Source organism: Myotis nattereri (assembly GCF_964212035.1).
Source record: "Myotis nattereri genome assembly, chromosome: 3".
NCBI classification, from domain to species: Eukaryota; Metazoa; Chordata; class Mammalia; order Chiroptera; family Vespertilionidae; genus Myotis; species Myotis nattereri.
In genome coordinates this window covers 62,099,545-62,114,661 of record NC_138077.1, presented here as the reverse complement: position 1 = coordinate 62,114,661, position 15,117 = coordinate 62,099,545, and positions in this window count along the sequence as shown.

Genomic DNA, 15,117 nt, shown 5'->3' with positions numbered 1-15,117 from the left:
TTTGTGTTATTCTTAGTTGAGAATAGAAGTAGTCTTCCCCTACATTACTCAAAAGCCTGAAAGATAATGCTCATTGACTGGTCAGTGAAAACAGTCTAGGTTGGAGAAGCAAGACTCAGGCCCTTATGTCTGAATGCTACCTGTCATTTCTGAATGTTTGGTCACTGTGCTGAAAAATAACTAATGAATTAGAGTGAGTATAGAGAATATTCTCTATTAAAACTAATTTTCTAAAATAGTCTAGTATCTACTATGGTATTTTGCACAAAAAAGGCCCTCAGTAAATATTGGTTGATTGACTTATGAAAGGTATGTCATAGGAGAAGTATACCATACAGAATCAGAATTATCAATAAAGTTACTATATACTATACATATATTATTCTTTTTACCTTAATGATACCATCACTTTTTCAGAATAAATACAGATTATTTTGATAATGAGTTTCTTCTTTAAATGTTTTCTTTCTAAGGCCTGTATTACTTTCCACCTCAAAATCAACTGTGGCCCATCATGATATACAAAGCATATGCCTCTTGATTCATGGTAACTACAAAATTCCTAAAATAATATGGTATGTTAGGAATTTAGAAGTGAAATTAATATGATTCAAAATGCTGTTATTGGCTCTGGGAAGTAGAAAGGAGAAATTAAAAAAGAAGTGGCAGTGTTTGAGTAGTCATTAGCTTTGATCAACCTCAGAGTCCTCACAGTAAAGTAGTAAAAGGCAGCTAAACAATGCAGCATCATGTAAATGCCTACACACACACACACACACACACACACACACACACACACACACACACACTTTTTTAGTTGAAGCATTGCTACAGGGTAATAACCCTACTCCAGAGACCACAGGACACACACCTGTGAGATGTCCCATACCAAGGGATAAACCAGTCCTTATCCTGATGCTCCATTCACACTTTGCATTCTGGTGCCTCCATCAAACTTATCTTACATGAGGACTCCAAACATTTGTAGGCCCTCTGCCCCAGGTTCAGAGTGGGATATATCAGAGTGAAACTCTCTCCCACCATTGCTGCCAGTCTTTGTGATTTACATTCCATCCATACAATGCTGCTCTCAGTGCAAAAGATTTTCAGCCATGGAAACCTGGGTTTAGAGTGTCACCATGCATGGGATCTTTATTGTCATGAGTTTTGATGTTCTGTGCTATTACATGTTCTGCCCTGAAAGATCCGAGTCCCACCTGTGACAACCAGCACTATGCATAAAAGAGCACTATGGCATGAGACAGCATGCGCACACCTGAGTTGGTGGGCATTGCTAGCTTCTGCTTCCAGTCTCCAGGGAAGATTGCAACCAAATCAGTATCTTTGGTCCCCACAACCCAAAGCAGATTTCCTGCAGCTTCTTCTTAAGGGAGTGAAAGCTGCTTAGAGCAGCGTGTAAATTCATGGCAAGAAGCAATAAAGGTGAGTTTTATACATTCCCATTATTGCTTCCACGTCTTTGCAATAATGTTTATTGACATGTTTGAATGGAGCACAAGCTGCAGTTCGGTTCAACTGCCTGTGAAAATGGGACATTTGTCAAGAAACAAACTTCGCAGTTTTTAGTAGCTCTGACAGTGGGTATTAGAAAAGATATTGATGGGAAAAGAAGAGAGAGTAGGCAGGCCTAGGGGGAGAGTGTTAAGGAATATACTCAGACAGATGCCTACAGTGGAGGAAAAGGGGCTGACTGAGGGTGGAAAATTGAACACTAAATACATTGAGGGACTACCGGTTTCTTGGAAGCATATGCACTTGTATGGGAACATCAACAAAAGCTCTCTTTGTCTCCTCTACAGAGATGCTTTTCATGATTTCAGTCCCACTTTGTCCCTCCTACCCCCCATCTATCTCCAGTGATTACCCAGTTCCTAAGAGTGTGTGTATCTGTTCTTCAGTGTTCTCATGAACTAAACAGTGACTACAGAAACTACTTAGCATATAACCTGCCTTAGGCCATAAAATCGGTCACTCTGCCATTCATAGGGACCATGCGTACTGTGAGTGTGAGGCACTGTGTTAGGTACCAGGGCTGTGCACAGACCTTCTGCCAGGGATTCTTCAGTTTCATAACAAAGCATGTTGCACTCATTAACAATATAGAACCATTCACACATATCAACCTCAAAAATGGTCTAGTGGTATTATTTTTATTTTTCCCCTACCAATGACCTAAATGACTAATAAAATGTTGGGGACAATATACACATTAATAGATACCTATTCACGTCCCAGTACAAATGTAATTCAAATGTTCAAGGCAATAAAATAAGAGTTTCTAATAGCTCTTTTCTTTCTCTTATTCAAGTCAGCACTCCGGATTTGCATTCCTCCAGACACTCAGCATCCAAATTTCTAGCACAGCTTTCAGGGCTCTGCTGCCTGGTCCTGGTCAGTGCTCCCTTCCTCCTAAAGCTCAGCAACAGGTAAGACAGTTTTGTTTTTGTTTTTAAATATGTTTTTATTGATTATTTTTGAGAGAGAAAGAGAGAAACATCGATATGAGGGAGAAACATCTATATGAAAGAGAAACATTGATTGCCTGCCTCCTGCACATCCCCTACTAGGGATCCAGCCCATAACCTGGGCTTGTGCCCTGACCAGCAATCCAACTGGCAACCTTTTGGTGCATGGAACAATGCTCTGCCAACTAAGTTTTGAACTATAGCTTTAACTCACTTCTTTGACATACAATATATGAAAGAAAGAGAGAGAGAATAATGCAAACTAATGGCAATTCATTTCTGAAAATAGACTACACAGTACAGGGATAAGATAGTTTTGTCCCAGGAATGACATCACTGTCTTGAAAAAAAAGTCAGAGTCTAGCTGTGTTGCTGGGAATGGCAAGTGTGAGGACCTTGACTGCAATTTGTCATTAGTTTCTGGCAACAGTGTGTTAACAAAATCCCAAAGTTATAATTTCACCAAAATTCTTCTTTAATATACTTTTCCATCTGAATTTTTATCTTCTCTCTTTCTATGACCTCTCTAAACCTCAGCTTAGCATTTCATTTAAAACTTGCAAGAGCCCTGGATTCTTTGCTATCTTTTCCTTCCCAAAGCTCTTTGTAAGTAAATCAAACCTGTCTCCATTACACCAGACCTCCTACATTTGGGAGGCAGGCTTTCAGAGTGCAAGAGGGGTGTTAGTTTAACAGAGCTGTCATCATTATGTGGGTATCAAGACACTTATAAAGCATATTGTTTGGTATGGCATCCAAGATCCAGTTTCACCCATTTTTCATGGTCTGCAAGAATGTTATAGTGCTCATATGGTTTTAAACTCATTTTGATTACTGCAATATCACAGAGCCTGGTTTATCTTTACTTAATACCCATCCCATTCTTATAATGGACACTGCAACTTCTACCTATTTTGATGCAATTTACATTCAATTTTGACTCTGGCTTAGCAAATAGAAATGGCTTTTTTATTAATATATCGATGGCTCAACTAATGCTTACTTTGGAAGGCATATGTATTTGTGAGTATGTATGTATCTGTGTGGGTGTGTGGGAGAGAGAAGTGAAGGGGAGGGAGAGGAGAGGTGGGGAGGGATAGATGGCAGGAGATGAAGGGAGAGAATGAGAATGAACATGTTGATCAGGAATTACCTGGCTCAGAAAAGAAGTAATTTAGTGATAAATGATTATCCATTTAGAGGTAACCAGTATCAGCAAAAGCTGCCTTAAATTAATCTAGCTGCCAATCCTTTCAGATCTCTCATACAGGATAGTAGAAGGCAAGTCGAATCAGCCATGTCACAGAGACTCTCATAAACCATAATAAATTGGCATAAATTTCATTTCACATCTCAGCAGTTCTGGCCCTGACATCATAGACAGAAGAGGGTGGGGGTTGAGGGCCAACACTACCAAGGAACAGTGAGATAGAAAAGTATCTGCCCTCACCCAGCAGGAACACCTTCCACCGAAGCTCAGAAACTCAGACAGCAAAGATTCACCAAGCTGAGGCTGCTCAGTAATAAGCACACGAGACAGGGAATCAAAAGTATGGTCCTACCAGGTACCAGCAGAGCCTCCTCGGCAAGTCACTTAACTGAGGAGATCATAGCTACCTACAGAGTTGCTGAAAATGAAATCAGATTATATGCATATGTCCACACTGTAAAGGTAAAGAACGTTACCTAAAGACAAGTCTGTTAGTGGACAACATGCCTCTCATGCACCAGCCACTATACAGACACCAAGCTCTCAAAGTGCTTATGATACAACGGGCATGTGAGAGGACCATAAGCATACCTTTAGGAAAAAATTAGGTCCCCACCAGAGTAGAAACAAGTGCAAAGTACTCTAGAAATATAGAGAAAAATATAGTTTGTAATGGCTCTCTGATAAATCATTTAGGTATCAATTTCCCTTAGAGATTTGTTAAATCACTTGCACCCCAGCGCTAAAAAACTTGTTTGACTTTTAGCTACCCTAATGAACAGAATGTGGTGCCTGCAGTCTAGCTTTTCTATATAATAAAAGCCTAATATGCTAAGTGTCCGGTTGTCCAGTCAGTGGTTCAACCAATCAAAGGGCAATATGCTAATAATATGCTAAGGCTGCTCAACTGCTCGATATGATGTGCACTGACCACCAGGGGGCAGATGCTCTGATCGGTAGGTTAGCTTGCTGCTGGTGTCCAGCTGATCAAGACAGAGAGAGATGGGTTAGACATGCACTGGAGCCCTCCCGCAGCCCCTCCCCGGATGGCCAACCTCCCGCATCCCTCCTTGGCCCCAATAGAGCACCAGTGTGGTCCCTCAGCCTGGCCTGCACCCTCTCACAGTCTGGGACCCCTCAGGGGATGTCAGAGAGCCAGTTTTGGCCTGACAGAGGAATGACCAATTGGTATGACAAACAATGCAAGAGCTGCTCCCTGGTGGTCAGTGCACTCCCACAGGGGAAGCGCTGCTCAGCCAGAAGCCAGGCGCACAGCTGGCAAGTGTAATGGCAGTGGCAGGAGCCTCTCCGGCCTCCATGGCAGCACTGAGCCATCAGTTAGACATCCCCTGAGGGCTCCCAGATTGCAAGAGGGCACAGGCCGGACTGAGGGACCCCCACCCGAGTGCACAGAGTTCATGCACTGGGCCTCTAATGTGTGTGTGTGTGTGTGTGTGTGTGTGTGTGTGTGTGTGTGTGTGTGTAGGCTAATATGCTAAGTGTTCTACCATCCCACCAGTGGCTATGATGTGCACTGACCACCAGGGGGCAGACGCTCAATGCAGGAGCTGCCATGACCTGCACTGGCCATGTGCAGAGATATGGCACCACGGACCTGGCACCCACAAAGCAACACTTGGCTTCCCAAATAGGATACAGCCCCCACCACCACCCCAGAGCAACACCCCAACAAATCAAAGCCAACTCTGCCTAGACCCCATGATGCAAAATGTGCCCCACAGCCCAGCCCAGCCAGAAAACAGTGGCTATGGGTGCTGGGTAATGACGTCACATAGCACTGCCTGGCTTCCTCTCCCTAGTGACGACGAGCCTCCTTGCAGTTTCTTCAGTCCAGGAACACAACTTGCTTTATATCCAGGTGGAAGCATTTCACAGGTGAACCAAATGTCTGTGAAGTGTTTTCCCATGCCTCATTTCATTGGATCCTGACAGAAATCCTGGAGTAGGTAGATAGGAGACTCGGTGGGAACACTGAATTTGAAAACAGATCCCAGTCTGAGCCCTCAGACTCATGTTGCCTACTAATTCATTGCTATCAAAGTCTATAGCTGGGATTGACCATTGGTACTGCTCTCAAAGAAAAGCTACATTTTCATATTTGTAAAGTTCCTAGAACAGTATCATAAGTGCCTTAGACACCCCAATAAACACTATTAGTGATTGAAGTTAGGAGATTTGATTCTTAAAATGAGCATACTCTACTTGATAATAGAAACCACTACTTCATAAAATTATTATCATTAGATGTCTAAGAAAATCTCGATGGACAGTGTAAGGAAAAAAAATAATTTATCTAAAGCATGCCAAATTACCTCAAATCCTATATAATAAAAGCCTAATATGCTAAGTGTCTGATCATCTAGTTGTCCGTTCAACCAATCAAAGAGAAATATGCTAAAGATATGCTAAGGCAGCTCAACAGCTCACTGTGACGTGCACTGACCACCAGGGGGCAGACAGTCTGACTGGTAGATTAGCTTGCTACTGGGGTCCGGCAGATTGGGCTTGAGTGAGACAGGCCAGAGTGGTTAACAAAATTATACAGGTCTCAGGTCCACAATTCTATAACATAGCATCTGTACACTACATTGTGTATTCACCACTCCAAGTCAAGTCTTCTTCCATCACCATTGATAGCCTCTATATCTTCCCCCACCTTTCTCCAATCCCCTCTCCTCAGCAATCACCATACTATTGTCCATGTCCATGAGTTATTTCTCTTTTATTCTTTTTTTTTTTTGCTCAAACCTTCCACCCTGCCAGCCCAGCCCTCCAAGACCCCCACCAAAGATGGCTGTCAGCCTGTTCTCTATCTATGAGTCTGTGAGTGGATAAAAAACAAACAAACAAACAAACAAAAACTATGGTACATTTACACAATGGAATACTACTCAGCTGTGAAAAAAGAATGAGATTGTACGCTTTGTGACAGCATATGTGGACCTGGAGAGCATTATGCTAAATGAAATATGGCAGAGAAAGAAGAGTACCATGTGATTTCACTCATATGTGGGATTTAATGAGTAAAATTAACTAACAAGCAAAACAGAGACACAAAACACTTTTAAAGTATTGATTAAAGCTTAAACTTTTTATAAGACATATAACATCCTAATAACTTATCTGACTCAGCTATACTGTGACTGACTCTTGGTAGTCTTCAAGATGTATTTTAAATATATGTCATTTGGCATCACTTAAGACTTGGTCCCATCCTTCCTCTTCAGATTTAACTTCGGCCACTCGCCAATATGCTCCACGATCCCTAGAGCATCCACTCAGACCTGCACTGCATTTTTTACTCATTGCAGCAGATAAACCTATATGGCTAACAGGAACAGCTTTGCAACTTTGCTGACTATTCAATTTTATTTAGTTACCAAGTCAAAAAAATAAAAAAGTGACCTAAAGATAATTGGCCTTTTTTTCTGTCTTAGAGCGCATATAGTTGGCATCTAAAAGCATTGAGCTGGATGTGTTGATTGAAATGATTTGGGGGGCAATCAATTATAAAAGGGCCTTCTTCCCTTGCAAAAGAGAAACAACTGTTTTTGCAAGGCTAAGTAAACATATTTTAAGTTGAACAACAAACTATGCTGAGGGAGGTATGAGAAATGTTATAAAACGTTGGAAGAAGTAGGATCAGGTGCACTTATTTTTCTGAGAAGATAACCACAACACTTCAGCACCCAACAGTCACTGACAAAGATGCATGGTTGCTTCTGGAAATATCACCTGGTGGTTAAGAAAAAAACCAGGAACTTCATTCTACTCCATCTTCTGGTTTACAGTGTTTGGGTTTATAGCCACAGCCTCACCCATTGCCAAAGGCTCCATACTGTCCATTGTCATTCACACTGCCAGACTGCAACTTCTGCCAGGATTCATAGCCACCATGCTGCTCTCTCATTGCTAAGAGCAGGTGGCTGGGCTAAGGGGCAGCCGATTGCCAGGGGGCGGGGACAACCATGTGGGAGAAGAGAGAATGTGGTGTCCACAGTGACATACCTCATTCTCTACTGAGACTGGGAAGATGTCTCCCATGAACTTCTCCTTTCTTGTAGGGCTTTAGTTAGGTAAGCTAACATTCATGGTAAGCTTCAGGAAGTTTGGGAGACTCCTAACATTGAATATGAAATAGTAGGTCATAGTTTTGTGTTTGTTTGTTTTTTCATTTGTTTGTTTGTTTTTTCAGGGAGATCTAACTCCATAGCTATCTTCAGAGAGTCTTGACCTCCCTCTTCCTACCTTAACATATAGCATGTCTATCTAGAGTATTGCTTTATGATACTGAGAAGTCTGCTGAAAATTCTGAATTGTTTCAACTTACAGAATTAAACACTTAGGAGAGGCCTATAAAACCAGTGATTTTGATTTAAGAACATACAGCAGTAAAATCTGAATCAAGGAAATTATAACAAGAAATTCTAAACAGGTTGATGTAAATTATAACAAGACAACTAATTGGCTATGCCCATACTGGCTACTGTGGTGGTGCCATTGTTGTATAGTGGAGGATAAAGTGGGATTGGCATAGCAGAGGAGAGGGGAAAAAAAAGCTACCAACATCTATCCCTCCCACTTAACCTTCTGTTGCTAAACAGAGAGCCTACGAGTAAAAGAGGAGGAGAGGAAAGGGATTTCAAAGAGAAGGTTTGAGTCAAGTTTCAAGTAAGTTAAAGCCCCACCCTATCATTTTTCCACATTGCCTCCACTGGCTTTCTCTGACTTCACCACCCAGAGGTATGATGGCTTGCCTTCCTCGGACACACAAAATCCCAACTCTAGCACATGTCAGGTCCTACTTATCTCTTTGCATGCCTATGCCCCCTCTAGATTGTGAGCTCCTTGAAGGTATGCATATTGTCTTCATTTTTTAAATTCATGGTCCCAAATATGTGATAGACTCAATAAATAGCCTCTATAATAAAAGCCTGATATGCAAATTGACTGACTGGCAGAATGACTGATCACTATGACACACACTGACCACCAGGGGGCAGATGCTCAATGAAGGAGCTTCCCCCAGCACACAGGTCCCAGGCCAGCCAAGGCGGCCCCCTGATTGCCCTGCTGGTTGCCCTGCAGATCATCCCTGACTGCCCACTAGGCCTAGGGACCCTACCCATGCACAAATTTCATGCACCAGGCCTCTAATGATTAAATAAATGTACAAAATAGGGCCTTTCTAAGACTCTCACTGCTATTTACTGATGAGGCCAGAGTAGGACTATGAACATGCTCAGTGTGTAATATACAACCAAAATTGCAGTCTCTGCGTGTGCATTCATGTTAGACTTGGCTCTAGATTCAGGCAACACAGTCCATCATAGTTAAGCTAGGATTTTGGTGAGGTAAGAAAGAAAGGAAGAAAGAGATAGGCAATTTATGTTAATAGCTTGAGGTTCATTATTTTTTTTAGGTTTTTTTTTTTTTTTTCCAATCCATTAAAGTATTATATATTTTTATTTCAACATTAATAGAATCTATATACTCAAATTTCCCAAAGTCTAGTTCCATATTATTTTCCTTTGAGAAAATTAAAGCCCAGGGAAGGCAAGTGACTTGTCCAAAGCTACCCAACTAGTTGGTGGCAGGACCCAGAACCCAAAAGCACAAGACTTAGGTCTCCACAGTCTCAGTGTCTCCACAATATCGAGTTGCGACAAATGTCAATGTACATCCCAATATTCAATAAAATAAATATCAGTGGTAACAAGAACACTAATATCGCCAAGCCTTTTGAAACAGTCTAAACTGTGTCAGTTAATTGTACAAATCTTTCTGGGTTTTCATCTTCCCAGAGGACTTTAGAGGTTTTAACATTTCCAGGAATAGAATAAATCCAGGATAATAAAGATGTGACAGAAAAACAAACACTGTGCTTAGGGGGTTAGGGAACCAGATTGAATAGAGGAGAGGGTGCATTGAAGACAGTGGTTAATTGGAAAATCGGTATGACAAGCCTGGCGTTCCTCCCCAGCTGTGTCTGTTGGCATGGCTCCCCACACCGCCTCTCTGAGTTGTCTGAGAAGGTCTACAGTGTGCTGGAAAATGCCTTTCACGCTTTTACCTGTAGATGCAAGGCCACTACATGGTGCAACGCTGAGGTGGGAATTCTACCACCTGTGTTAGCAACTAGAAAGAATGGAGGCTGGTTCAGTTATTCGAGTGTTTAAAACAAGAATTAGCCCCATTCCTCAGGAATGTATGAAAACGTATGTGTTTGTGTGGGCGGGTGTATTTTTGATCATCACAGTAACTGAAGGTCTCTGCTGGGAATTAGTTACTAGGAATGCCAGATGCCCTGCAATTCAGGGGGACAGTCTTATACAAAAAAACAAAAAATAAATGTAGGCAAAAAATTGGCCTACTGTAAATGTCAAAAGCATCTCCCACCCAGAGAGTCAATGAGAGTAGTCTGTGCTCCTGTGCCCTCTCGCAGCTCAAAGGAAAACTTAGAAGCAAGTGACAAGCTTCCAATATGGGAGTTTTCCCAGGGCTTGCCTTCCACTTAAGTAAAGATTAAGAATATGAAGGAGATGCAAAGTATAAAATAGATTTATTTTTGGTGTACCCGAGGGTGTTATAAGTAGTTAGATAAAGGATGTCTAGACAAATTCACTCATTAACACAGGACCATTGAAAGCCTAAGGGTTTCCCTATTATTAACCTAAAAAGTCTAATGAGTCAAAATCTTTAAAGAAAGTAGGATAACCAGGTGCCATCTCTAAAACAAAGTTAAAGAATATAACCAGGATAATACATATATAGATATATGATATATGGTATATGGTATATGATATATGATATATGATATATGATATATGATATGTGATATGTGATATATGATATATGATATATGATATGTATGACATATGACACACTGTGTAGGACAACTCCTTAGAGTAACCATAGGATACCTATGTGGAAATGAAAATGCCACCATATTTAAGCAAAGACCCCAGAGCAGCAGGTATAACCTTCACCCAGGATACACTCCTTAAATATAAGCTATCTGCATGACCTGCCCTGCTTTTCCATGGAAGTATGAAGTGCCTCTCTAAGCTCAATGATCTCTGCTAGTCCTTCTGAGGTCTGTGAGGACTATTTTCTGTTCCCAAACCCCACCTGCCAGACCAACTCTTGCACATGGCTCAGGAAAGTAATCAGGTGATTTTTCAACTCAATTCAGAAAACATTTATTAGGCAATCACTCTTTCTTGGACTACTCTGTGGGAAATACAGTAACACAAATCATTCACCTGTCACTGTTTACTGAATGCCTGCCACTTGCCCAGTTCTGTGCAGTAGACAGTAGGGAATGTAAAATTTAGTAAAGCTGGAAGATAATCTGTCCTCAAAGAATTCAGACTCTAATAGAAAAACAATGGGTAAGACTTTTAGGGAAGGTTTATAAAGTATTGGGCTGGATTTAGAAATATCCACTGAACTAGATTGAGAACATGGAGAAGCAGTAGAAAATATGTTATGTAGAAAAAACACTCAGTTAAAGGTATATCTTGCACATGCCCTCTTCCCTATTACCACTCCCTAGTGCAGCGATGGTGAACCTTTTGAGCTCGGCATGTCAGCATTTTGCAAAACCCTAACTTAACTCTGGTGCCGTGTCACATATAGAATTTTTTTGATATTTGCAACCATAGTAAAACAAAGACTTATATTTTTAATATTTATTTTATATATTTAAATGCTTTTTAACAAAGAAAAATCAACCAAAAAAATGAGTTCGCGTGTCACCTCTGACACGCGTGTCATAGGTTCACTATCACTGCCCTAGTGGCTCCATTCATAATGTCCCTATTTCTGAAGACCTTTATATCTCCAATTCACCCTAGGCTGTACTGTATTGCTCAAACTTAAAGTTATATACTGTCATGACCATAATGTAGTTTTATTATGTAACTCTCTCATCTCCTGGGACACGTGGTAATCACCTTAAATGTAAAAAACACACTGTCTCTATTATTTGCAACGTGCACAAAGATGTACATAGAACTAAATATGCAGTTAACCATACATATTGCCTGAGGGCTTTTGACTTGCATAGAATAAATATGATAACCTAGGGATGCAGATATAGATTGATGAGTTTTTAAAGACTGCTGGGGCAGTTGATATTTGAAAGTTATCACAGTCACCATAATGCTTCAGCATCTAACATAACACCTTGCACAAACTGGGTATTAAATGAATAGTTATTGAAGTTAATTGACAGGAGAATTGGTATTTCTATGGAATTTCTGTGATTTTAGTATTTCTATGATTTCCAGAAAGCTAGAATGCTTCTGGAAACATGTCATTTGTATGGGAGAGATCTGTAATTTTCTGCTCAAAGTTTGGCTCCCTAATAATGGAGGTCACAGGACCTCCATTACCTTGCCTTAAATTGACCCCTTTTAATGCCATGACAAAGGATTAAACAGGGTTGTTCTTTCTGGAACCACCATGAGTTGGTGAGAGAGAGTTTATCTTTGTCTCTTCTCTTAGAGTTTTAACCTGGCTGACACTGTCCAACCTGCTCTCTCTGGTCCCATTTCCAGTCGAGGTCAGGACACAGCTCTCTCTAACCCTGATCCATGTGTTGTTGGCTTCTGTTCTTTAGGATCTGCTACTGTCTCATTTCATAGATCTTTACTCCCACTCATGGGAGTCTTATTTTCCAACAGAACTACAGTACCCAGCACAGTTGCAGGCACATAGTAACCACTCAATAAATATTTGCTGAAAAAAATGACATGCCTTTTTATGAAACCACCTTTTTAAGATTCTACTGCTGCTGGCCTCCTGATCCAGCCATGGATCGGTGATGTGGATCCTGAATCTTCCCTTAGGTTCTTCTACACAGAAGCGCCAATCTCAGAATCATTGGTCTTGGACTTTTTAACACTCTGCATTTCAAATTCTGTTCACTGTCTGCATAGCTAAACATACACATGCTCTCATTGATTCACTATCAATAAAGTGGGTATTTATTTATAAAAGGGGCTTATTCTCTTTTACATCTGTAATATCTTCAACCAGAACATAGAAAAGTGGACAGAGGACCTTATGGAGTTGGTTCTGTTTTGTGAAGTGTGTGTCCATTTGAGGGAAAGGGACACAGAGGCCACTTAGATTAATAAAGTTTAAGTTTTGTTCCCTGTCACTCGGTTCTAGAATGTTCGGGGAATTCTGGAGATGACAGGGAAAACACCAATTCCTTCTCTTTGAAGGAATAAGAGAAAAAATGCTACCCACAAAGACCAGAGTTCATACTCTTTTGAACCAATGCTCCCCCCTACGCCCCCGCCTCCCCCAACCAAGTCGCTGCTGGCAACCTGTTCAGGAGACAGACCTAGAGTGTGAGAGAGATAAAGCAGTGATTGTGTCATCTGCAATTTATCCTGGGGAACTGTGATGTGAGAGCACATACATTTAAATATTTGAAAAGCATCTTTTGAAATGAACATCAAAATGACAAATAATCTAAGTCAGAGAAAAATGCCCCCAGTGTTTTCCTATCTCCCTTTTCTCATTATGGAAATAAATCCCAGATGCATCTCCAGACAGCAGACAGGGTGGGAAAAGTGCTAGTAATCACAGCACAATAGCAAAAGAAACGTTTGTTGAAACCTGCCCACCTGGAAGAGCAGGGCGTGTGGTTTCACAGGCTGCTTGCACAAGAGAGCTGAACACAAGAGGCTTCTGGGCTCCGGAAGAGCTGATCCTGAGCCAGGAGGTGGCTGGGCTGGGTAAAGGGGCGGAGAGAGGCTTATTTATTTCAGGTTTTCTCTACTGATAGCTTGAACTTCAAGGGATTTGGAAGTTTGATTCGGATTAGTGTTCAAAAGCAAGGCAGTTTCTCACAACCTCATGCAGCCCATTTAAGTATATAAAACTACAGGGGGAATTTCAGGAAAATAAGCTCTCTAAGGAGAATCTCAGCCTTGCTGCCAGAACACGGTGCAGAAGCCAGCCAGTCCAGAGAGATGCCAGCCCTAATGAATCTCCCCCGGATGATGACCAGAATCTCAAAGCACTGAGAACTGTGGAAAAGAGGGCCAAGGGCCAATGGGACTCAAGGGGTCTGAGCCTGGACTTAGGAGGCTGGGCTTGAGCTCACACAGAATTTGAGGAACTGCTTCTTCATCAGACAGACCTACAAAGTGCAGGGGGTGTGGGTTTGGAAATTCCAGAATCCTATCCAGCTAAGGAGCTGCCTACCGGCCTGCTAGGTTTGTCCAATGTCTAAAATCAGCGTAGCCCAGCTCTGTGAAGTGCCCTGTCACCGGCTGCAATGTTACTGCAAATGCAAGTCTGTGTGTTGCCTCTGAGAAGGGCTGTGAGAAGAACAGATGAAATGCAGCCATCACTTTGAGTACAGCATCTGCATAAATCACTGTCCACTGCATGCACTCCTAGTGACAGATTACATAATTCCTTTCTTGGGTTTTGCTTAAGAGTGTACCATAGAATAGTAACAGAGATAGAGATAGAGATAGAGATAGAGATGAGAGAGAGAGAGAGAGAGAGAGAGAGAGAGAGAGAGAGAGAGAGAGAGAGAAAGAGATGAGAGAGAGAGAGAGATGAGAGAGAGAGAGAGAGAGAGAGAGAGAGAGAGAGAGAGAGAGAGGTGGAGGGTAGTGAAAGGGAGGAGATGAGAGGAGAGGAGAGGAGAGGAGAGGAGAGGAGAGGAGAGGAGAGGAGAGGAGAGGAGAGGAGAGGAGAGGAACTCAAAAGTCTCTCTAAGCCAAGTGAAAGTAGGATGATAGCATGTTAAATGAGGACTGATTTCCAAGAGGAATTGTGTTGTAGGGTGGAGATTGTGGAGGAAATTATAGCCACTCCTGACATGTCCCTGCCTCTGAAAAGCTACAGGATGTGCTAGAACACAGCTAGCTATTCTGAGAGCTAGGCATTGGTCCATTCTCAGTCTCCCCTTTAGGCAGGAAGGAGGATAGTCCATGGGGGTACAATGAAGCATATGATTTAATGTCACTCAGTTATAAGGACACACAAAAAAAATTATTCCCCAGAAGTATTCCCTTTAAAACAGCTCTGAGCCACATGCCAAGTTCATAGAAATGTAAGACAGAGGAAGGTAGCCAGGGAGGCAGGGGAATGTCTTACCTCCTGGGACTGGCTCCTTCCTGGGCATGTTGCTGAGCCTGCACCTGAAAAATGACTGTGATGGTATTTGCAGTTTATCAAGTCTTCCTGCAGAGGTGTCAGGCACAGAGAACTCACTTGTCACTCCAACATTTCCTGGCATTTGCTAACCACAACAAGGAATGGAGGGCAAAAGGATTACAGAATTAAGCGGCATCAGTACAGCAGCTGGCAAGGGGCTGAGATTTAGCTGTCACTTTGAAGAAAACTCCATTTCATTTTGTGATT